Source organism: Rattus norvegicus, chromosome 20, assembly GCF_036323735.1.
Source record: "Rattus norvegicus strain BN/NHsdMcwi chromosome 20, GRCr8, whole genome shotgun sequence".
NCBI lineage: Eukaryota > Metazoa > Chordata > Mammalia > Rodentia > Muridae > Rattus > Rattus norvegicus.
Window position 1 is genome coordinate 20,885,420 of NC_086038.1, and position 23,885 is coordinate 20,909,304.

A 23,885-nucleotide genomic window follows, 5' to 3' on the forward strand; every position below is an offset into this window, starting at 1 on the left:
AAGGCTCCTTCCGTTCCAAATGTTTCAAGGATCCTGGACTGTAAGAAAAAGCGAAGAGATCAAAAAGGCCATAAGGACCTCAGAGGAGGAAGAGGTAAGACCACAGAGCGAGGAGGAGAGGATGCTCGCAGGTCCCGAGCAGTCAGGTACAAACATGGATCGTTACCAGAGAGCCCAAGCGTATGTACGGGCTTTGTTGCTGGTTTATTGGGGGAGGTTGGATCGTGTTGGTTTGTTAGCGCTGGGGATCTAATGCAGAGCCTCAGCCACACTGTGGAAATGCTTTCTTTGCCACGAGGCTGCACCCTGCACTATCAAGCTTACTTGAAAACAGCGGACTCTCTCCTTACAACGAAGATGTAACAGCGGTGAGCGTAGGATCACGGCTCGTTCTCCTGTCTGCAGCACGGAACTGCAGAAGTGGTTTCCCATGAGGCTCTGCGTCACCCGAGTCCCGCCCTCGCCGGGCACATTGTACTTGGAGAGAGGACAAGGCTTCAGCAGCCCTGAGTCCTTAGAGCTGGAAGCTGCTCACTAGCTTGGAACTGGTAAGAGGAAGGAAGACAAGACTGGGAAGCCCAAGATCTCTCAAAGTAAGGAGAAGTCATACAGTTCTCCAAACCGCCCGCCATGACCTTGCAGCCATACTGACCTTCAGATTGCCCGCCATGACCTTGGTGTCACCCTGAACCAAAATGATAGGGGGTCTTCCCTCCTTTCCTTTTCTTTCTTCCTTCCTTCCTTCCTTCCTTCCTCCCTCCCTCCCTCCCTCCCTCCCTCCCTCCCTCCCTCCCTCCTTTCTTTCTTTCTTTCTTTCTTTCTTTCTTTCTCTCTTTCTTTCATTATACATCCCGAATGTTCCCCCTTCTCCCCCAACATGTCCCCTCCCCATCTCCTTCTCCTCTAAGCGGGTGAGGGCCCTCCCTGGTACACCAAGTCTCTGCAGTGTTAGGTACACCTTTTCCCACTGCCACCCCAGATAAGCCAACCCAGTTGGAGAATGGCAGGTAATAGCTTTAGGGACAGCCCCTGCTCCAGTTGTTGGAGGACCCACATGGAGACTAAGTATGTGCCGGGGGTCTCGGTCCAGTCTGTACTCTTTGGTTGGTGGCTCAGTTTCTGAGAGCCCCCAAGGGTCCAGATTAGTTGACTCTGCTGATCTTCCCATGAAGTTCCCATCCCCTTCCGAGCCCTCAACCCTTCTCCCAACTCTCCCATAAGAGTTCCCAGGCTCTGTCTAATGTTTAGCTGTGGGTCTCGGTATCCGTTTCAGTCGGCTGCTGGGTGGAACCTCTCAGAGGACAGTCCTGCTAGGCTCCTGTCTGCAAGCAGAACAGAGTATTATTAATCATCAGGGGTTGTTTGCTTGCCCTGAAACAATGTTTCAAAGGTTCCAGACAAGTGATGACTGCCAGGCTCAAACTTTCTAGTTCCATGGTCCCTAGAGTTATAAACCGAAATGGGAGAATAAGTTGAGTCTGCTGAAAGCCATGGTTTCTTTTAGCATCTGATGAATGTGAAATTGCAAGGTTACATGATGGTTGAACTCTGACTGGTACAACTCTGAGTAAGTCTGGTTTAAAATAAATTAAGATGATCTTCTTCTGCAACACTTTTCAGAGGCTTCAAAATACTACGGCCATCTAAGAAAGGTCTAAGGAATGGAACGTTTCTTAATTTTATCTGATTCTTTAATTTTATCAAACAAAACAAAACAAAAAAACCAACCACTTTGAACATGTTTTCTCATCGGACAAAGCTTTTTCCTAAATTGCACTTTGGAAGATGCTGTTATAAGTCAAACATGACTTAGGGGACGGATGGGATAGTAAAATGCTTGCCCTGCAACCCAGGGGGCCTAAGCTTTACCCCTGGGTAGAGGTAGGGAGATTGAAGCCGTATGTAATGTGTGTACTTGGAATCCCAACACTGGGGCATGGAGACAGGGAGATCTTACCAGATCAGCAGCAAGCCAGCCTCTTCTAGATTCTGTTTTCCAAGCCGGTGAAAGGTCCTGTGTCAAAAAAAAGCAAAAGTGGACGGTCCCTGAGGAGGCATGCTTGAGGGTTTTCCTGAACTGTACGTGTGCATGCATACATACGAACTTACTTAGGCACGAATCCACCTGAACACTAATGTACACACACATAAATACATGCACAGGCATACAAAATAAATGAATAAGACAAGCATAAAACCAACTCCTATGAACTGAGGAATTTATCAGTGCCCACGATAGTGGGACAAAGTGTTCCGTGGAGGTGAGATGTCACACGCCGTGGGGCTTTATTCACGTTAAGACAATGAAATTGCTTTATGCCAAGCGTCTTCCAGAAGAACGTCACACGTTTACACGTTTTATTTGGATGTTCTATTCTAAATGCTTACATTAAGAATGAAGCAATAGTGGGCTGGTGAGGTGACCCTGCGGATAAAGGTGCTCGCTAAAATGCCTGATAACCTGAGTTACCCGTTTGACCCCCAGAGCCACTCCTTCAGATTGACCTTTGACCTTCACATACAGACTGTGGCCCACATTCAACCCCTGCCAGGTATACAAAATAATAAAAAAAATGAAATAAGTGAGCAGAGGAAATAATATACTCCTGAGTCTAAATATGCTTACTTTTCAAACCTTGAAGATTGCTTGAGATTGGGTTTTGACAATTGTATTATAATCTATAACAATAAATGTCAGTCAGTCATTACATACATGAGATAAACTTGGTGAATTCATCTTATTAGCAAAAGAGAGCATCTCTTTTCTTTTCTTTCTTTCTTTTCTTTTCTTTTTTTTTTTTCTAAAATAATTGTTTCTCTTTGAAACTTCATAGCCAGTTAAATGATTAAAGTTTCTTAGAAATCTTCCCAGTGGACAGTCTAAAAGTGAGCTGGGTAAGATAAAGTATAGGAAGTTTCTGGACTCTTGATCTATGTTACAAAATTCCCTTCCAGAAGGTTTGTAGTTCACATGGTGATAATTTTTTTAATGTATCTATATGCTCATTTGATAATTGCCATCTCGTATTTTCTTTTTTTCTCTTCCTGTGCATTGGTGTTTTGCCTGCGTGTATGTCTATGTGAGGATTTTGGATCCCCTGGAGCTGGAGTTTCAGAGAGTTGCGAGCTGTCATGTGGGTGCTGGGAATTGAACCTGAGTCCTCTGGAAGAGCAGCCAGTGCTCTTAACCACTGAGCCACCTCCCCAGCCCCAACACTTCATTTTTGATTGCCAGTGAGTTTGATTATTTACTGAGATAAATTCGTTAGCAATAATTTAGCTATCAATAAACTATATATGTAAATATTGAGGCCCTCTGCTGAAGCCTTAAGATTTTCCTCACTGATTTCAATGCACTCTGACAAGCCTAATGGGTGACTTATGTCAATAACTCCTAAAACTTAATATTTACCAGTGTTTTTGTTTCACAATCTTCTGCTTTATCGCACCACACTCCACCAGTGAGCTAACACTCCAACCTCTTTTTCACTTTCAGTTTTGAGACAGAGTTTTGTGAAACTGTCCAAGCTGGCCGTGAACTTGGCTCTGTAATCTAAACAAGGCCTCAAATAGAGTGACCCTCCCTCCCCAGTCTTCTGAGTAGCTGGGATTACAGGCTGGGGCTACCAGAGCCAGTTTTTAAGATAAACTATCATATCTACAGACACACACACACACACACACACACACACACACACACACACACAAAGGTTTTCCTTTTTAAAATTGTGTTGCTGTTTCAGATGTCAGGCCCACCAGAGTTTTCTCAAGATGTGTTTTAGTTTCATTTTAAAAACTGTTTTTAAAAAAATGATATGTTGCTCTATTTTTAGCTGAACTAAATGAGTTGTTAATGCCTTGGGGAGGGTCATGGGTTTCAACAGTGTTTAATGTCCTGTGCCATGCCCAGGAGCCACTGAACAGGGCAGGGGTAATTTCCCCATTCTGTGCCCTTCATTCTTCTGTGATTTGCCAAGCGCCCCAGCTGGCCTGGACTTCTTAACACTGAACCTGTATTTTAGGTTGAGCTCCTAATTCTCATTTCCTATCTGGACATTGACTTGCCACTCAGGAATTCTTGCTTTTCCTCACTTCACATAGCACACAGGCAAACTCATACTCTTAAAGAATGTGTTAGCTGAGCCTGGATGGGGAAGCCCATCAGTGCATCCTCTCGAAGACGCTCCCTCGGAAGAGATCTCTAACATGACTGAGGCTGCTATCAGCTGACCTTGAGATGTGGAGATGCATCGAGATTATCCCATGAGCCCAATGTCATAACAAGGGTCCTTACAAGTGAAAGAGGAACACAAGAGAGAATCAATGTCACTGTGTTCTGACATGACTAGTCATTGAGGCTTTTGAGATGGGAGACCACAAACCAAGACATACAGACGGCCTCCACCACAGGCTGGAAGGCATCCTGAGGTAGGAGACTCTTCCTTGGTCCCCTGGCTGCCCTCAGTGAAAGACTATCAGTCAAGCATTCAGCAGAACCACCCTCATGCTGGCACCAGCCCTTGTGACACTCAAGCTACCGGACAACCTAGCTGCTTGCTGCTGAGGCACAAAATCCAGCTCCTCAGGGTACTGTCTTGATTGGGAGCTTTCCAAGTAGCCTGTGATGAATGCTCTATCCTCCCAGCCCTCCTTAAACACTAGAAGACATTGGCCCCTTGGACTAACCAGAGGGCAAGCATCTCTTGGTGGCCCAGTAGAAGGTCTATGACGGATGTAAACGCAGTCCTTCGTCTACATGACTCAGTAAAAAGGCTTCTCTCCAGTGGTCTTCTCTTGCCTACTTTTGACTTTTGTCAGCCACACATTCGTCTGAGATGATAACATGAAATGGGGAAAAGAGGAAGGCAGAAGGTAGCTATGCAACACTGAGGCAATGGCAGACGTGCCCTTGTGTTATGTCCATGGCAATAAAGACAGGAAGCCACCCAAGGAGCTCTAGACTCCTGGGTGGCAGTGGTTCTCAACCTTCCTAGTCCTGTGACCCTTTAATAAAGTTTGTAGTATTGGGCTTACCCCAAATCATAAAACTATTTTCATTGCTACTGTAATGAAACTACTATTTTGCTACTATTATGAATCAGAATGTAAATATCTGATATGCAGGATATCTGATATGCCACCCCTATGAAAGGGGTCACAAGGGTTGAGAACTCTTGCTATGGTGTCTAGAAAGTCTTCAGGGCAGAAACACCAAGGAGCCAGGCAGCCTCTAGACACTGGAAGTTGAGAGAAAGCAAGAGCGGGAAGAAGGATGAAGCTGAAGAAAAGCAGAAGGCTGTTACCTGAGACAGGAAGACCCCACCTAAACGTGGGCAGCATTCCTCTCTGACTTGAGTCACAAACTGAGTAGAAGAGAAAAGGAGCCAAGGACCAACGTTCACCTCTCTTTGCTTCCTGACTGTAGATGCCCCGTGACATGCCGTTTAAAGGTCCCGTGGCCACACCTTCCCTGCAGTGGTGGAGGGTACCCTCAAATTGTGAGCCAAGGTAAGCCCTTCCTTTCTTTAGTTTCTTTTTTTCTCTTCATTCAGGTGTTTTGTCACAGCGGTGAGGAAAAATAACCAACACACACACTTTACATCTCTGCTCCCGGAACCTAAGTGAAAACCGCAGGGGCTGCTAGGTCCCAGGGCTCATGATGACTAAACGCCCAGGATAGTGAACCCAAACTGAGCATGGAACTCTGAAGTCTCTGACCCCTAAAAGATTTGGAGCTGGAACTCCCAAGTCTGCCAGGGGAGTTCCCAGGGGCTGTGCTCTTTCTCCATATTGCCAGCCCTGGAAGAGCTTCTCTTCGTGGGTCATTACAGCCCGTGATTGAAAGCCACAGCAAGCTGGTTAGTGACCGTTCTAGACACCTTGATGAGTGCTCTTCTGGCTGCACGGCTTTGCTTCCTCCAACACCCAGATATTTCCGAAGTGTCTGGAAACACAGCCTACGTCTAGAGCTGAGTCTAAGTAAGATGCGAGATTATAGGAATCTCCCCCAGCAAATCAAGTGGCAAAGACTCGGGCAAAGGGTGAGATAGAAGGAAGCTGGGGAGACGTTCTACTGAAACTTTTTTTTTTTTCAAAGAAATCACAAGGCTGGACCTTCTGCCCAGTGTGAAAAGGAGATAATACAGGGCCTTGACCCCTGGGTTGGGTGAGACTATTTAACTGCTGTCTGCACTGGGACAGATAACCGTCATTGGCTCTTGGGTACCTGCCCCCCTCAACCACATCTCTAAAAGACTGAATAGTTCAAGAGTGTGAACTGAAACCACTCTTAGCTGGAGTTATTGAGCGTTGGGATGGCAAACTACTCCCGGATAAGATATTGTGCTGCCCAAACCAGTCAAAGCTGCTTTAGCCCTTGTCTTAGTTAGGGTTTCACTGTGTGAATGGACACCATGACCAAGTCAAGTCTTAGAAAGGACAACATTTAATTGGAGCTGGCTTCCAGGTTCAGAGGTTCAGTCCATTATCATCAAGGCAGGATCATGGCAGCATCCAGGCAGGCATGGTACAGGAGGAGCTGAGAGCTCTACATCTTCATCTGAAGGCTCCTAGCAGAATACTCACTTCTAGGCAGCTAGGACTAGGGTATTAAAGCCCACTCCCACATTGACACGCCCACTCCAACAAGGCCACACCTACTCCAACAAGGCCACACCTACTCCAACAAGGCCACACCTACTCCAACAAGGCCACACCTACTCCAACAAGGCCACACCTACTCCAACAAGGCCACACCTACTCCAACAAGGCCACACCTACTCCAACAAGGCCACGCCTACTCTAACAAGGCCATGCCTCCAAATAGTGCCACTCCCTGGGCCAGACATATTCAACCACGACAGTCCTCAAGAACTGTGTTCAAGTAAGACACTGAGTGTCAGGAAGAAGTTGTCAGCTCTAGTCAGGGGAATCTGCCTCAGAAAATGCCCTGGGCCTTTGTTCATTGGCTTGAGAGGATCCTCCTTTCTGCATGTCATGACTCTTCAGAGGGGACTCTGAAGAGAAGGTTCTCCCTGTCTTTAATGCCTGTCACACTGCATGGACTACATAAGAGGTGATCATTGCTCTGAGAATGAATATTCCAGGATCTGCTGTTATTACTAAAGTCTACTAGGTACCTAGCAATATAAACGCAATATTCATACTTTTCCAGCTTTTACTGAGATGATGAATTCCCTAGCTCTAGGTCAAGTTCATGCAAAAAAAATCAAAGGGAGTCTTTTTCAGCAAGAATAGTTTTCTTTTTTGCAAATAATATATATATATGTATATGACTGTTCTATATGTTTTATATATATGGTTTTATATATATGGCACTGGAAATTGAATGCCAGTGTTCTAAGTTGTTGAGCCATTTCTGTAGCGCCTCCCACTCCATGCCAGAAAGTATCTTTTTCACCTTAAAAAAAAATTGGCAGGGTTGGGGATTAAATCCAAATCCTGAGGATTCTGTGTGTGTGTGTTATGTGTGTGTGTGTGTACACATGTGAACATGTGTGTAAGGACCAGAGATGGACATCAGATATCTACCTCCATTACTTTCCATTTCTCTCTCTCTCTCTCTCTCTCTCTCTCTCTCTCTCTCTCTCTCTCTCCATCACCTCATTTTAAACCCAGCATCCACTCCACCTATTGGCTAGGCTTGCTGACCAGTGATCCACCTGCCCCCACCCTCCTTCTACACCGTACTTTGTCCCGGATACTGGAGATCCAAATTTAGATCTGCACCCTTACGTGGCAGACATTTTGAAGACTGAGCCATATTACCAATGCCATGATGTATTTTACTAATGCATTAGAACGTTTTCTCCTAAGAGAGAGAAAACACTGTGTTCTCTGAATTGTAAGATTTGAGGTGGTGTTTGAGGAAGAAAAGCAGAGCAATTAAAGGTAAAATAGGTTAAAAGTTATATCGCAATGCCATAATTGAGTCCATGGTTTTAATAACAGTGTGCACAGGGCGTTGTGTGAGTAGAGCCTCGTGGAAACACACTCAAGATCTACTTCCTGGCGTCCCTGTTACTCTGCATGGCTGTCCGTTCTTCAGTGATGGCGATGCCGTGCTTAGAAGGGCTGGGGAGATGGCTCATCAGTGAAGAACACACACTGCTCTTCCTGAGAACCCAAGTTCAACTCTCTTTAGGTGGCTCCCAACCACCCCAATAACACACACCCCCGGGGGGGATCTGACGTAGCCGGCCTCTGTGAACACTTGCAATCATGCGCTTATCTCCACACGATAGACACATAACTACACATGATGCAAATGGAAATGGAAAACCAGATAATACATCCTGCGAACACACTCAGAGGAGATCATAGTTTTTAACACCCTAATAGGGTATTTGGTTTGATAGCGCAGAACAAAAGAGGGTGGTGGATGAACTGATTCTGCGCAAAGAGCAGCACACTTTCGCAGAGAGGGAGTTCCTCCTAACGGAGCTATTCTGAGTTTTAAAATGGTTTTATTTATTTACATTCCAAATACTGCCTCCCCTTCCTGGTCCCCCCTCCAAAGGCTTTTCATCCTATCCCTCTTCCCCTTTGCCTCCGAGAGGGTGCTCTTCAGACCACCCACCCCCTTCATCTACCCACCCCCACCTCCCCATCCTCCCTTTTTAGGCATAGCCTCTCCCACCAAGGCCAGACCAGACAGTCCTTTGGTGCATATATGCAGGGGCCACCAACCAGCCTGTGCATGTTCTTTGGTTGATGGCTGAGTCTCTGGGAGCCCCCAGAGGTCCAGATTAGTTAACATTGTCGGTCTTCCTATGGGGTTGCCATCTCTTTGAAGGCCTTCAATCCTTCCCTTACTCTTCCATAGGGGTCCCCAACCTCGGTCCAATGGCTGTCTGTAAGTATCTGTCTCAGTCAGCTGCCAGTAGAGCCTCTCAGTGGACAGCCATGTTGGGCCTAAGGAGCTATTCTGAATCCCCCCACACACACCATTAAAGCATAGTTCCTCCAGTTGACATTCATATTCACTTCTGATTTGTAGCACTGTCTATTTATCGTGGCCCATGTAACTAAGTCTGGATCAATAAGCTCGATTAAGGTGCTTGCACAAGGCCCGGAACCATGAACATGATAGGACAAGGTGGCGAAGAGATTGGGTATGTTACACAGCATCGACCAGGCCAACTCCCAAGAGCGTACAGAGTGTGCTGTCAGAGAAACTGCGCTGGTAGAGCATTACAACTGATGGGCAGCTCTCCAAATGGACAAGTGAGTAATAGACTGATGAGAAGGGAACTTCTCGTATCCCTGTCTCAACGCAGTGTGGTCTGGTCTGACTCCTATAAGTTTGTGTGAAGCATGGTTGAGATAATCACCCAGCCCGTTCGTTACCCATTGGGAAGTGTTGCAACTGTTTTTGTAACCCCCAAAAGATGAGAACAGAGTGTCCTTGGATGCATCAGGGGTTTAACTGTTCCTCAAACCTACAAAAGAAGCTTCGAGAAGCATACGCAGACATTGGTCCGCATGCACAACCTACTCAACTGTGCCCAAAGCAAAGTGCCCAAGTGATGAATAGGTAACCACTCTAGTATGACCTCCCCTGCAAAACGGTTGCCTTGGTTGGGTTTCTTAGAGGCTCTCCCAGGGTTCCAGTGTTTCTTGCTTGGTAGTCTGGTATCTTTGTGAGCTTCAGAGTAGGAGAGAAATTTTCCTTGTCTACATTCTGGCTAGATCTAGCTTTGACCTCTTTATAGGGGCTAAGTGAGGGCAAGAAGATCCTAGAGGCCTGAGAAAGAGAGCAGGGCTCTGTTGTCAACCAGACGAAGATTCATTCAGACTTCTGTCACCTGCCACCTAAACAAGGGGTTTATATACAAGAGGGCTCTCCGCCTCCATGGCCACACCTTAATAGGTGAGAATAGACTAAGATGGTCCATGTAAAGGGCTTACATGGTACATGGGTGCTCTACCGATGCCAAATGTAACTAGTAACAATTTGCCAGCCAAATTTCCAAGATTATAATTTCCTGGGCTTGCAGCTAAATCATCTTCCATCAATGGCACATTGTATTTATTACTTTTGTTATATTGTGACAAAAATAACCTGGGAACAATTTGCCTCGTAGGTGGAGGACAGTCCACCTTGGTGGACCAGGCAACGATGCTGGAAATCATCATTTCATGGTGGGCGGGAACCCATAGTGGAGACTCCTCATATGACGGCCAAATATGATTGAGAGTCAGGAGTGGGTGTGGCCTATAAATGCCCCTCCCCTAGTCACCTACACCCACGCTCCTTAGGCCCCGCCAACCAAAGAATCTATAGCTTCCAAAATAGTGCCATCAGTTGGGAGGAGCAGGTGTCCAAAAACATGAAACAGGCACCGGGTCCTTCCCTGCTCAAACCTGTTCTTTCCATCACTGTCCAAACCTTCTCTTGCACACACGAGACTCCAGAGGTTCGCCAAGTCGCCTAGCTGAAAAGGACCAGATATAAACAAGGCAGTGGCAAATGTACTTGCCCTGAGGATTCCCCAGATGCTTTTTAAATGGTTAATATAGAGAGTAGAGAGAGGTTTGGCCTTTTAAAAAATACTCTACAGACAGACATTTTGAAACTGCGAGGGAGGGGGAAATAACACCACCCACACTCCCCATTATCTGAACATTGTACCATTAGCCAAAGGAAAAGCCAGACAAACACATCCATTGCCTGTCGGCCTCCCCTTGGCTGTGCTTACGCTACCCTGGCTACCTTATTTAAAGCTACAGCGACACAATTATTTCTTTTCCCTTCGTCATCTTCCTGTACCTTTAGAACCTCCTCACCTTCTACCAGTGTGGCTACTGATTAAGCCCACCGTAGCTCTTCCTTCCTCCCTACAGTGTAAGCTTCTCTCAGGAAGTGAATCTTAAGTGTTTACTTTTATACCCATCTGTCTAAACAGCCTGGGATCCACTGACAAGGATGAATGAGTCAAGGAATAATGTCTCTTAAAGTCTAGATGGGTGTCTTTCGTGAATGTCAAAAGTGACTATTATTCACATAGTAAATATATATTCTCAATTTTTATGTATGTGTATATGTTTCTATATCTGTGTATGTGTCTGCCTGGGATGTGAAGACACCTTTGGAGGCCGGAAGAGGGCATCAGGACCCCTGGAGCTTGAGTTAGAAGCTGTTGTGAATTGCCCAACAAAGGTGCTGAGGACCAAACTTGGGTCCTGTGCAAGAGCAGCAAACACCCTACCCATCTCTCTAGCCCCTTGTTTTACAATTATATGCATGATTTGTATGATAGATTTTAGGGTGTAGCCTCCGTTGCCCAGGTAGTAATGATCTGGAGCTGAAGTGTAGGCAAAGATAAGATAGAGTTCTCTTCTTTTTTTTTTTTGGAGCTGAGGACCGAACCCAGGGCTTTGAGCATGCTAAGCAAGCGCTCTACCACTGAGCTAAATCCCCAACCCCAGTTCTCTTCTTGAAGGCAAGTGTGTTGGGGTTTTTTTGCTGGACTCTTGAATGTGTTCAGTGCCCTGGGACCTCTTGAATGACATCATGGCGTCATTTGACTTTGAGTCAGGTCAAGAGACTGGGATGTTTCTCTCCCACTTTGGGCTTTCAGAGCTAGGTCATGGCAGTTGACTGTGTCTTTTTCTGGACAAAGCCTCTCTGTCTTTCTCAGGACCCCTACTCTTGCTGGGTTGTGTTGTTGTTGTTGTTGTCGTCGTCGTCCTTGTCATCCTTGTTAGTGGTTTGGGTTTTGTTTTAAGCTGCTTCTATACTTATCCCCTGGAGTAGAGTGAGGGCTAACAGCTCCCCAGTTATTTTGCAGGACCCAGAACCCTTCACTTCCTTGGTGGCTCTTCCTTTCCCTGCCCACACCTTTTTTAAAAATCTCTCTCTCTCTCTCTCTCTCTCTCTCTCTCTCTCTCTCTCTCTCTCTCTTATCTTTATTAACTTGGGTATTTCTTATTTACATTTCGATTGTTATTCCCCTTCCCGGTTTCCCAGCCAACATCTCCCTAACCCCTCCCCCTCCCCTTCTTTATGGGTGTTCCCCTCCCCATCCTCCCCCCACTACCGCCCTCCCCCCAACAATCACGTTCACTGGGGGTTCAGTCTTAGCAGGACCAAGGGCTTCCCCTTCCACTGGTGCTCTTACTAGGCTATTCATTGCTACCTATGAGGTCAGAGCCCAGGGTCAGTCCATGCATAGTCTTTAGGTAGTGGCTTAGTCCCTGGAAGCTCTGGTTGCTTGGCATTGTTGTTCATATGGGGTCTCGAGCTCCTTCAAGCTCTTCCAGTTCTTTCTCTGATTCCTTCAACGGGGGTCCCGTTCTCAGTTCAGTGGTTTGCTGCTGGCATTTGCCTCTGTATTTGCTGTATTCTGGCTGTGTCTCTCAGGAGCGATCTACATCCGGCTCCTGTCGGCCTGCACTTCTTTGCTTCATCCATCTTATCTAGTTTGGTGCCCTGCCCACACCTTTAATAAATATCCTTCCGTGACTCGACTGAGCATGCACTAGGCTCCTTTCCAGGTCTCTAATACAATGGAGAAATACGCTGCAAACCCGAAAAACCTGGACTCTAATGCCAGTCTCATCTATGACTTAGGCAAAGCTGGGCACCCACTGGGCTCCATGTCTTCATCAGAAATGTAAGAAAATTGAGCAGGGTGACCTCTGTCATCATGTGATCTGAAAAAGGCCTTTTCTGTTTAGGGGAGAAGTAAACCTTTGGTCTACTTCCCCCCATTGGCTAGAAAGTACCAATTTGATCCATGTTCTCAAAAATCCTTGTCTTCCAGGAACTCAAGCCCTCTGCACCCCATTCCCCTAGAAGCTGCTTAGCGGACTCACTTCAAAGCTGATGTCAGCAGTGACTGAAGGGACAGGCACCAGCTCCGTGTTTGCCTTCCCTTCAGTTTCCAGTCAGCAACTTCCTAGAAGTCCCAGGTTGCATTGAAAAACTATTATTAGAATGTGAAAACATTTTTATGATAGGAAAACAAGAGCACACCACTACTTATCCAAAGAGATGCTCATTTAACTCTAGAATTTACAATCGATGTCTCTAAACTACTCAGTCTTTTGCTGAGCCATTCCTCCCATAGATACTTAGTGAGTACCTATGTGTACCAGACTTTTCCAGGCATGCAGACACAGGGATAGACTTTCAGTGTTGTGACATGTTTAGTCAGAACTCTGGATACCACCTTAGCTGTTCCCTTTGGCCAAGTATGTTAAAAATTCCTAGAGAGTTACATATTCTCTTCTCTTCTGTGAGGAATTCAGAAATAGGATTCCTTGGGTCTTAGAGGAGTAAGTTTTGTCCAATCTGTTAAAAACAAACCAGACCCTACCTTTGACTTAGCTTTTCTATCTCTGGGTGTGAATTACCAACCCAAAACAACAACTGTGAAATCTGCTAGAAGATAAAGGACATTTCTTGTGAAATGGGAAGTGTCTGACCAAATAACACCATAGTTTGTAAGGTAGGTGTGTGTGTGTGACTTACAATCGCAGCACTGGGAAACCAGAGACAGGTGCATGCCTGGGGTTCACTGGTTGCCAGCCTAGGCTAAGCTGTGAGCCTTGGGTCCCGTGAGAGACTGTGTCTCAAAAATGAAGTTGTGTGGTTTTACACACACACACACACACACACACACACACCACAATTTATATATGTAGTATATGATATGTGCATGTCTATATGTGTATATTACACATATATGTATATATTACATATGTGTATACATTACATACACATGTAATATATACAAACACACACATACATGCATATACATATGTGGTGTTTTGAAAGAGAATTCCCTTCCCCACTTTGGTAGGCTCCGGTATTCAAATACTGAGTCACCAGTTGGTGGCGCCATTTGGGGAAGTTTAGGAGGAAATACGTCACTGGAGGTGGGCTTTGAGGACTTACGCCATTTCCGCCATTTCCGGTTTCTCTGCTTTGTGTTTGTGGTTGAAGAAGTGAGCTCTCAGCTTCTGAAGTATTCTAGCTGCTGTTCCAGTAGCTTGTTGGTTGCCGTGCCTCCCTGCTGTGATGGTGATGGACTCTTAGCACTGTGTAACCATAAGCCAAAATAAACTCTTTCTTCTTTACGTTGCCTTGGTCATGGTGTTGTACCATTGCAGCCACGGGGAGCGGGGGTGGGGGGGGCAGAGAGAGAGACAAAGAGAGAGAGACAGAGAGACAGAGAGAGAGCAGCACTGTGAGCCTCATATATTTGACACTAGGAGCCTCTAAGGTTGTGAATTTACTAGTTCTACTTTGTTGAAAGCTGTAGACCTTTGTAAATATTTAGTCTATGATAACACTCATATAATCTATAGATAGATACATGGATAAACACACACACACACACACACACACACACACACACACACACTCTTACTTGATATTTACCTCATCTTAAAAAGAAATTTCCATGCAAAAGTAGAAGAGAATGAAGTGGAAATCCTCCCTCAGATTATAATGACTTTTTGTTTGCTTTCTGTTTTAATTTTGCGGTAAGGGGTTTTTTGAGTTGAAAATTAAAAATAATTATAAGCCTTATTGTAAACAAAATTGCAAATAAAAAACATCCCATGTGAAAATGAACCAGACCAAAAGTCTCTACATCTCAAATAACTTCTACACGGTAGAGTAGCCATTCTGAAGACACAGGGCTTCACGATGGATTCTAAACTTTTACTATCAGGTGCATTTTTCATACACTTAACTACCACCACAAATGAAAAGCCTTTAAAATTACATGCGCATGCATGTCTCTGTGGTGGTGAGATGTGAGTGCAGGCCTTTGAAGGCCAGAAGAGGGTGTGGGATCCCCCAGGATCAGTGTTCGAGGCAGTTGTGAGTTAGCCATTGTGACTGCTGGGAACTGAACTTTGGTTCTCTACGAGAGCAGAGCTTGTTCCTAACGTTTGAAACATCTTCACATCTGGAGATTTTAAAAAAAATTATTTTTATTTAGTGTTTAATGCATTCATGCATACATTGGTGCACATATACCCAGACAAACAGGTGGGAAGACAGTGTCAGGTCCTTTGTAGCTGAAATTAACAAATGAATCAACAAAGGTTGGTTCTGGGAACCAAACTCTGGTGATCTGGAAGAGTTCTTAACTTGGCAGGGGGAGGCACGGGGGTTGAGGTTGGGGGGAGCTGGGAGGCATGGTTAAACATAGAAGGTGACATGGACTTGGGGAGTGCACACAAGGGAAGCTCTGTGGACCCGCAGTGACAGGAGAGACTTTTTTAATGAGTGCTCAAGCAGAGAATGTGGTCCGTCACTGAGCCTGCCAAATGGAACAAATTGCTATAAGACAGTTACCTTGAACTCAGGAACTGCGGCTTTGTCCGGGGGGGTTTGTTCATGAGAACTATGATTCAAGCTTAGTTTGTCACATTTCCTGCCTTTACACAGATAGCCCCCTGTCATTTCGAACACACAGAGTGACTGCGACCCCAACACCTGCTCCTTAACATTCTCACCCAGATCAAACCGTCCCCATCGTATATAGCTAATTCTTCAGCAACCCTGGGCTGAAGGGGCTGGGGTGCAGTCATCAGAAGACAGAGCAGGAGCGCAATGGGCCTCATGCATTTGACACTGGACATTGTTGAAGTTACCTTTTCAACTGCGCTTAAAGCCATACAGCACCGCACTGAGAAGGCCTTAGACAAGGATAATGAGAGGTCCACAGATTCTAACCAGTTCAATCAAAGCCGAAGCTCAAGGTGACAAGGCTTCAGTTTAGTTACCACACCGGCATCTGTGTGACTGGCCTTGCTAGATGTCTGCGGAGCGTGATCCACTCATGGCGAGGAAGAGGCATACACTAAATGAGCCAGTTGTTGGCAGTTACACTGACCAAGGGAAAAGAACTGGTGGTTGTAGGTAAAGCATGTCATGAAGAAATAATGACATCTGTTTCATGTCTGAGGGATGCCAGGTGGAAGATGGAGATGTTCCTCTGAGTTGTGCCTCTGTTTTTGCCCACGAGCATGTTACACTGGCGGGCCACTGTAGGACCTGGACGACTCCTCAGTATCTCACGAGGTCATCTTCCGAAAAGGTCAACAGTGTGATAACCCACCCACAGTCTCTTCTGAGGGGCTCCACCCTGCCCACACTAACGGGGCAGGCCTTGAGGTTACCTAGTGCCTAGCCCTCTCTAGTGACAGGGTTGGCCCTAGCTGAGCAGCCCAAGCACATGGTAGGCAAGCCACAGACTGCTCAGAGAGTTACAACCTACGCTGAGAGATGGCCTGGCCATGTTCTACCTTGGGGCTCTGAACAAACAAGGCGTCAGTTAGTTACAGAAGATGGGATGTGTTGCTTAATCCTAGCAGAAACAACAACAACAACAACAAAATACCCAAACAAGCACACAAACAACACACACACACACACACACACACACACACCCCACATAAGTTTCTCCTGAGGAAGGCATAGAAGTTACTTGGGATATGGAGTTATCTGTCTTGAGGCCAAGATTTAATATGCTTCCTGCTCTTGGGGAGGAATAATAACTCCTTTTCATATATATATATATATATATATATATATATATATGATGTACATTTATATTCATACATATCATATATATGCATATATATCCAATAGAGACACATCATATACAATACACATATACATATATAGTCAGACATAAGATCCATGGTTTTCAGTTGCCCTGAATAGACTTTGTAAGTGTCAAGAAAACAAGCCCACTGAAACCCATGGGACATTGAAGTCGGCTCCCAGCTGAACTGCTGGGCCATAGGCCTTCTGAGGAAACCAAAGGAAGCACACCGGTAAACTGGTAAAGTCTTGACCATTACTAGGAAGACAATGGTACCCAAAAAAAGAAAAGGGGGAAGTGAAAGTCTTTCAAGATGATTTGAAAAGTTGGTGTGTGCACCTCCCTATTAACGGTGCAGCCTTCATTGAGCCACGACTTTCGGAAGATGGTGTGGCAGATGAGTGATTTCCCACACACTAACAAACACCTTTAAGATAGAGCCCAGATAGATGGACTGACTCCTGCTTGTAAGACAGGCTAGGCACACTGTAAGCACAAGGGACCAATGCCGACTTAGAAGAAAACAACGATACCCAACAATGAGTCAAAAAAGCAGGTGCTAAACTCAGGGTATGCCTGTAGGGTCTATATTTATTATTTTCATTCAGATTTATGGAAAACATTACTCTCTATTTTAAAGTGTATATCCTTGTATGTGTGCATGCTAAGCGTGACTAAATAAAACATCCTTTCTAAAGCTTCTCAAATGGTGCTACTCTTGGTCAAAAATACTTCACGGTTCAAAGCTCAACACAAGGTGGCCTCTGTAGAAACATCTGAGTTTAGAAGTGGAATTACCCTCCTGTTCAGTGCAGAAAAACATCCTACTGGTTTGAGAACTAGAACTGGTCATTTACCGCTCACAGGAACTTTCCCGTGACGGTGGGATGATGAAGAGATGGGCTTTGGAAACAGGTGGGTCTGAATTCAAATCCTGATCCCAGTTGCTCCATTGTCATGGAGCCTCAAGCAAGGCCTTCCCACATCATCATCATCACCACCATCGTCAGCAACACCACCATCACCATCACCATTATATTCTAATACTTTTAATGTTGAGATTATAATACAGTTAAAACATTGCCCTTTTCCCTTTTCTTCTTTCAAAGTCTCCTACATATACCTCCCCGATCTTCAAATTCACAGTGTCGTCTCTCATCGCTACTGCACACATATATGTAAAACATCCCTGTACCCAACATCTCAGGCAATCACTGTGGAAGATGGGGCAGAAAGATCGAAAAAAATGAAAGCGTCAGGGACTTGCAGTGAGATGGTGTCTCCTAGCTATATTGCAGGTTGTACTCATAAAGTATCACCAGCATGGCCACCCAAAGACAAACTGAGTAAGGTCAACCCCAGAATATGCCTAAGGGATTGGGGACAAGCCCAGAGTCTTCAACCCTACCTACACAAAGAACTATAGGCAACTGAGAAAAGCTAGCAGCTGGAGAGGCGGCCCTCCCCAGGGAAGGGCACGCAAATCATTTGTCTGGTGCCCCATGGTCAGCCTTGAAAACACACATACAAGAAGTAGACCAAGTAAGATGTAGAGCAAATGGGTTACATACCGCGTCTTTATTCTTAAAGAGTGGTGCTGAATAGCTCACGGCCCACAGGGCACTGTAAGGATTCAATAGTTTAAGATATCAATGGCTGTGTAACAGAATACAGTGGGTTCACATTAAGGGGGTACACGAAGAAAAATTCCAAGCAAACCCAAGAGATAAGAGTAGAGAAAGATGTATTTCCTGCAGCAGGGAAGGAGTGTGTGGGAGTTCTTCCCAAAGCAATGCTCTGCTGCAACAGAGGAAGCATGGAGATTCGATAAAGGGAACCGATTTATAATCAGAAGAGAGAGCAAGGGTAGGCCTATTCCTGAGCATGCTCAGTCGGGGAGGGGCCCATTCCTGAGCATGCTCAGTCGGGGAGGGGCCCATTCCTGAGCATGCTCAGTCGGGGAGAGCATTTCTGGGTGTGCTCCTAGTTGAAGAAGAAAAACTGTCAGACCAGACAGGCTCTTCTGCCTGTTTATCTCAAGGACATTAGAGTCTATTAGTCAAAAGGGCAAAATGGCTGACAGGAACACCGTTGGCCGTGCTTAGCTTACATTATAAAGATTAGTGAATAGGGCATCTTCTGGGCATGCTCAGTTTTTTCAAAACAAAACAAAACAAAAACTTGTACTGAAGCAAAAGGCACTACACTTTGAAAATCGTGTTAATATAGGAGTGTTCCCCTAAAGCTGTCCGGCTCTTTAACTACTAACAATGCAATGCTAGACCTGGATGATATAGTCTACAAATGTTTGCTGTTAATGTGCAATTTCTTTCATTGGACTTGCAAAGTGTTAAGGCAGACTGAGTCAATATTCTGCAGAGCATGCCTTCCTGTTATCTTGTTGGAGAACCACACCAGAAAAGTATCAATTATTCCGATTTTTACAGTGGCAGAAGTGAGGCCAAAAGTAAAAATTTTTAGGTTAAAATTCTTATTTTTATTAACAAATTAATATCAATAAATTAATAACAAATTAAATTTTATTATATTTATTTCTTTATTCACTTTATATCCCAACACCAGCCTCCTTCTCCTCCCAGTACCCCCTCACCCAGATCCTCCCCTGTTCCTCCCTTCCCTTCTCCTTTAAAAAGGGGAAGCCCTCCTCTAGGTATTAGCACCACCCCTCTACTCTCCACCTTCCTCCTCTTCCAACCCTCGCTGCCAGCACATAAGTCACTGCGGGACTAGGTGCTTCCTCTCTCGCTGAGGCTGGACAATGCAGTTAAGGGAACAGGATCCACAAGCAGGGGACAGAGTCAGGGACTCTAATTTGTGCCCTGATCAATAAAGCGTGGAGCTGGGATTCATTCATCCATTTTGTGCGTTTTTATTGAGTACTGGTTCTGACATTGGAGTTAGGTGTCAGAATACTCTATGGTCCCAAATCTTTACCTCCACAAAGGATATCCTCAGTCAGGGGGACAGACAAAAAGCCAAGCTGAGTCAGTAAAATGTCGAGCAGTTTGCAAGATGGGCGCGCTAAAGACAAAACTAAGTAGGGAAGGGAACCAGAGAGATGTAGAGAGGAGAAGGAGTCAGATCATTGTTTCCAGAAGGGACGTTTGGGGAGCAGTATAAGAAAACGGGAAGACTCCAGACAGAGCGGGTAGAGAGAACATGACTACCGCGTTCCGGCATCAGCAGAGGAAACAATAACGAACTGGGTCAAGGGGACCAGGCCCTGACTGGACGGTGTGTGTGAGAGCCCCTCCTCATGTTCTTAATGCCTCGGGCCAGCACATCTAAAAAGACTGCAGACAAGAAAAACACCCCACTTCCCTACCTTTCTCTCTTCCAGGGAAGAAAGCCCAGCCCTTGGCAGAGGTATTTTGTCAGAATCGGACTCTACCTAAGTAACAAAGGCGTCTGAGGGCAGCCATGATGTGTGAGGCAGTCCCTCCCAGCGCCCCTCTGTGGTCCCCCTGAGCTCATCACCACCCCTTCTTATAGAGGAGCTTCAATTCAAGGCCACTTTAGGTTCCTCTTTAGCAAACTTAGAACAAGACCTACTCAGGGGTAAGAGTTGTCAGACCCCATGGGACATTTATTTTCCGCTTGGTGTTTCTTTCCTCATCTACACTCAGTGTGGTAAAGGTGAGCTTGTGTGGCATTTCCAGCTGACACTTTAAGGAAGGTGACATGAGCATATGAAGCTTGTCACCCTGTGTTGAAACCTCCTCTTGCACCCAGGTTGGTCTAAGCACATGAGAGTCAGGTTACCTGGCTTCGAGTGCCCATCCCATCCAGTAGAATCTCTGTGACCTGAGTCAAAACATCCCAGCCGTCTGAACCTCCCTCTTTAGATTTTTCCCCAACGGGGATGGTGTCCGCGTTGTGCACAGACCGCAGGACTAAATGTGTCTCTGGATATGAACACATGGATTAGCTCCTCCCATTCTGGGTGGAGTTTGCTTGCTCGCTTGTTTTAGTTCTACAAATGAGGATGGTCCAGACACTGAAGGTAGGTGTCCAAGGGACGAACCATCTCTGCCATTCTACTCAAGCCCCATCCAGTATTTCCATCTTCCGTCTCTGGGCTGGGTTCCACCGTCTCTGTCTGGGTGGTCCCGGCCTCTCCCGATGACCAGCTTCTAGAATCCATGAGAGTCTCTTACTGCGTGTATTACCTTCCTGCTAGGGGCAGAGACAGAGCTTTGTGGACCTCACATCGCACTGGGAGAAAGGTTTGTAAAGCCTCCAGGGGGAACAGGCTCTCTTGCAAATGAAGAGACTTTTATCAAGAACAGCTGCAGTGGTATTTTCCCCCTGTAGCTCTCATTCTCCATGGGTGGCTTACTTAGACTTTGGGTTTTGTTTCATGACCGTGGCTTGCTAAAAAACATCCTATTCCTGTAGAAATGAAAACTGCTACTGTGCGACACGGGTTAGAAAGCTCTGACTGGGACACGATCAGCAGTCAACATGACCGTTTAACATCAGCAGAGACCAAAAATCATGTGTCAGGAATAGTTGCAGTATTTTATAGGATTAGCCAGAGCAACTGTCTCAGGCTCACAAAAAAAAGTGTCTCTAACTCAGTGATAAAAAAAAATTCAGTCACCTATTCTTAGTGACTCATATCACTGTGGTCCAGTGAGTTGGCATGACTCCAGAGTTTCTCTCAGAAGCAGAACCCTTTCAGGTAATGATCTCAAGTTTCTCTGGTCTGCTGTCGCCATGGTCTCTGACACGTGGCCTGGAAATGCACTTAGAAAAGGATTCTCACGGGCAAAGAGACTGGCACAGCGAGAGCAACTGTCCCTAGCTTACTGACTTACCTACCTCATTTGTGACTGTAGGTTGAGGTGAGACAGAGATGTGCAAAGAATGAAGAGATGGGAAGACAAGAGAGCTAAGCAGGAAAGACATGCCACGCTCAGTGTGAGCTCAATACCAAAGACATGTCTGCCAAGGGACACCACTGATAATACTCATAATGCCCGACCTGGAAACAAATGAGTATTCGACAACGTGTTCTGAGTGGTTGTGGATATAGGTTCAATGGAACACTCCTCAGCCCGGGACACATTGAAGCACAAAACTACAACAGCTAGAATGAAACCAGATGCAAAACGCATCTTACTTGATTTTGAAGCATTTCAAACTCATTGATGGAGATGGCCAAGAAGAGGACAAAGTTTCCCTACCTGGAGACAAGAGGGTAGATGCGGAAAGGCACAAAGGATTTGCTAGAGCTCCATAATTACAGACTGAATACTGGTAGACTGCATGTGCCCTGTAGTGTGCTGGCTGCTGGGGTTGTAGCTGTGAGGTAGACTCCGTCGGTGAGGGAGGGCAAGACTTCAGAAGCTACACACAGACTTATACCATTTTGAGACGGGACACTCAGTATAAGAAGAAAAGCTTCCTGGAGATCGTCTAGGGGAAGGCATAAGAGAAGGGCCTGATTGTTTGGCTGGAGACAGGAAAGTCTCCAAGGATGTCACAGGGGAGCACAGATGTGAAGACTGGGCTGGCCATGAGGATGAAGGATGAGTGGATGGGGTTGGGGTAGGTAGCCTTGCATTCAGATCCAAGAAGCAAGATGAACTCTCCTGAGGTTCAATGTAGGGACAAGGGGAAAAATGGCCATCCTGGAGCTGAGGCACGAGTGTGCAGGGCTTTCCAGGCCTTGTCTGGGCTTCACATCAAACTGAACTAAGCAACTGTGAATGTCTGAAATGAAGGATAGATGAGCTACACTCATCAACTATTAATGTCTGAAATGAAGGCTGGATGAACTATGCTCGTCTGATCATTACCCCTTAGATACATCACACCAGACTGTACGAATATGTCCAATAACTGCAGGTCAACTAAAAACAAAAGAAGTCCAGTGGAGACTGCCATAATAATCTAAGATGGGATAGCCTAGGTTAGGATGGCTGTAATAGGAGAAGGAAATAGCTCTGGAGGTGGAAATAGCCTCTCTCCTCTTCCTGTGACCTTTCCCCTCTTCCAAAGATGGCTTCTCTCTCCCTCTCCCTCTCCCTCTCCCTCTCCCTCTCCCTCTCCCTCTCCCTCTCCCTCTCCCTCTCCCTCTCCCTCTCCCTCTCCCTCTCCCTCTCCCTCTCCCTCTCCTTCTTCTTCTCCTTCCCCTTCTCTGTGTGAGATGAATGTTTCCAATTTGTTACTCATAGACTATGAAGGAAGAAAGTCAGACAGAGGCCAAGACTGTGCCATGTCTGCAGGTGATCGATTGGAGCAGTTGAGGCTAGGGAACGGTTAGATGCCTACCACCAACCGTTGGACTTGCTGCTGTCCCTTTTGACTCTCCAGTTTCTTGCATATTTCTCCATTGTCTGGTCTTCATCTGAAACCCCACAAGATGACACTTAAGCCCAAGGCTGTAGATAGCATGAGGTAAAAGACAGTGCCTACTCAAACTCTGTGCTTGACTGCAACTCTGGCCAGACTCTTACGTAGAAATGCTCAATGTTTGGGATTGGAAGGGTGAGGGCAGGAGTCAGTTACTAAACTCTTAGTGAGCAATGGCTGTGAAAGGGTCTGCCATGTTCCACTGACAGTGGCAACCTGTGAGCAAAAGTAGCCATGCTTTATTTTTATTTTTATTATTAATGGCATTGGCATTAGAGTGTGTAGTAACTTACAATTTGATAAACATTCCCACGCAGACTTTGTTTTTCCTCTTCTTTCCTTCCTCTTTCTTTCTTTCTTTCTTTCTCTCTTTCTTTTTCTTCCTTCCTCCCTTCCTTCCTTCCTTCCTCCCTTCCTTCCTTCCTTCCTTCCCTCCTTCCTTAAGATGGACTTTCATATCTCTGGAGATAACCTTGGACTTCCAACCTTCCTGCCTCTGCCTCCTCAGTATAGAAATACAGGCCCTCCCTCCGTACTGTGTTCAGCTTTTACAGTCTCCTTTTGAATTGCACACTATTCCCAAGAGCTTGCTCGGACCTCATGTTAACTAATCTCTGAAGCCCATAGAAGTTAACAATTTATGAAAATAGAAACAAAACACACAACTCACCAACTGTGAGGTCAACGTGACACGTGAGACTTTCAGATTTGCAATGTGGAGGTCCTTGGAAGGGGTGAAGTTAATTTACCTGGGAGGTGCCCTTAGTGTAGAAGGCACTGGGACACAGCTGCCTAGAGGACGCCCTGTCTTGTTGCCGAGACCTATTTGGGAGGACAAGGCCTTTCTGAGTTGTTTTCAGTAGCTAAATATTCCTGACACTTGAGTTATTCTGAGCCAGACAATGAGCACTT

The 23,885-nt window shown here is 45.7% G+C and overlaps 1 long non-coding RNA gene across 2 annotated transcripts; it reads right to left on the reverse strand.

Annotated features, from left to right (window-relative positions):
- Window positions 1-885: 885 nt before the first annotated feature.
- LOC108349058 (uncharacterized) lies at window positions 886-23,841 on the reverse strand. 2 transcript variants are annotated; one of them, XR_001842456.3, is made up of 5 exons: window positions 23,644-23,841; window positions 22,893-22,968; window positions 13,925-14,112; window positions 1,958-2,014; window positions 886-1,322 (listed from the first exon to the last, which is right to left on the reverse strand). It is a non-coding gene; the product is annotated as an uncharacterized LOC108349058 (long non-coding RNA). The 2 variants fall into 2 exon arrangements; XR_001842455.3 differs by lacking the exon at window positions 22,893-22,968 and having other exon boundaries at window positions 23,644-23,838.
- Window positions 23,842-23,885: the final 44 nt, after the last annotated feature.